The sequence below is a fragment of the Palaemon carinicauda genome, chromosome 8, assembly GCF_036898095.1.
Source record: "Palaemon carinicauda isolate YSFRI2023 chromosome 8, ASM3689809v2, whole genome shotgun sequence".
In the NCBI taxonomy this organism is placed as follows: Eukaryota; Metazoa; Arthropoda; class Malacostraca; order Decapoda; family Palaemonidae; genus Palaemon; species Palaemon carinicauda.
The window spans coordinates 155,346,531-155,348,525 of record NC_090732.1 but is presented as its reverse complement, the minus strand read 5'-3'; positions in this window follow the sequence as shown (position 1 = coordinate 155,348,525).

The following is a 1,995-nucleotide window of genomic DNA, read 5'->3' as shown; positions in this document are numbered from 1 at the left end:
CTGAGTGCAAGTGTGTTTTCTGTATACAGGGCAAAGGGAATGACCGTCTTCCGAGCCAACACAAAGTTCCCTCAAAATCGACTTTCAATCACATAAACCATACAGTAGTCTGGCCTATTGTTTGCAAATTCCTTTCTTTTCTTATACACCTGACAACACTAAGATGAAAAAATTCTTCACTCAAGGCATTAAATACTGTACTATTCAGTAGCTACTTTCCACTTGGTAAGGGTAGAAGATTTTCTTTAGCTATACAGGTATAGCTAAGTACAGTAGCTCCTCTTGGAGAGAAACTCCAAAATCAAACCCTTGTTCTCTAGTCTTGGGTAGTGCCATGGCCTCTGTTCCATGGTCTTCCACTGTCTTGGGTTGGAGTTCTCTTGCTTCAGGGTACACTGAGGCAAGCTATTCTATGTTTCCTTATTTACTTTCCTCACTGGGCTATTTTCTCTATTGGAGCCATTGGGCTTGTAGCATCTTTCTTTTCCAACTTTAGTTGTGGCTTGACTGGTAGTAGTAGTAATAATAATAATAATGATAATAATAATAATAATGATAATAATAATAATAATAACAATAATAACAAAGAAAATATGCTGTGCATCCTTTGAAGCCTTACAGATTAGTGCACTAGCACTACTAGTAAACTTGAGGAGTTGGGCTAAGGTTTGAAATAGGGCAGGTTAGGTTATGTTACTGGAGTTCTTAGATTATAGAAAAGAAACTAAAGAAGTTAGCAGCATATGAAGCTCATTTCTATCAAAGACTAAAAGCTAATTAAAGACTAAATAGCCTACTTGTTAATGGCTGCAGGCTGGCTGACATAGTATTGTCAACTTCATCGCCCCTTTAATCAACTAGCCTAATATTCCCTGAAATAAAAGCTAGCTTTCTTTGAAGCAACTATCTATTCAGCAACCAATTGAACATATTTTCCATAAAGGACACAGAAAGGCTTTTACATTCTTCACATCATTTATCCAAATCACAATAATGTCCCTTGCACAAGGCACAAAGAAAATGGGGATCACGATCATCCATAAATAATTTCCAAGAACAATCTACAAAGTAATTACTAAAAAATCCACGAGAAGAAATCCTAGTTACCACTACTCAACAGATTATTTTTATCTAGAACTGGACAGCTACAGCTGATTGTTATGAGAGTGATAAGAACACTGAAAACAAAATATGTCCGTTACCAGAACAAAGCGATATGAATACGAGGGAAGGTTCAAAGGAATAATTATTACTAGTGGTCAAAAGAATTGTATCTTTCCACCCAGATCTTTTCATTTAGAAACGTAGGTGCCATTCTTAAGAGCAAATTCACTTGATAAACATATACAGCCTAATCCACTCTTTAATTAAATAAAAACAGAGAATGAATTTCAACATCTTTGGAGCTCTAGCCTGGCAATACATATTCCTCTATTTTTATTTGTCCATGTTTTGAATAATGCACGTTTGGTTTTTAGCAGCCGAGTCATTTTCAATTACTGAAAACAATACTTCAGGTCAACTGAATTTCTTATCCCCGACCTTATCAATCTCTACCAACTTTGTTCAATGGGCTCATTGTGCATGTTACTAAACATTATTATCTCAGAATACACCATTCAAATGTATTACTAAATATGCACCTAATTGTAAGTCCTCCCGTTTTATGCGACATTTAATACTACAGTATATGCATCCTCTAGACTCTAGAAGTTTCATTCCTCTGGTAAGCAATTAAGCAGTTGTATAGGTGGGGCCTCAGAAGTTCTAACTTAATGAAAATGCAATTTTATTGAGCAGAATATCACTTATTTCATAACAGTAAGTACAGTATTCCAATCATTGTTTTATATAAGAAAAAGTAACTATAAGAGAAAACATACCCCTAAATAATACAAAAAACAATCTGATGAGTAAGACTATTGTTACACATTTTTTTAATATTCACTATGCATTCTCACTTCTGAACGTCAGACTTTTATATATAAAAATGTC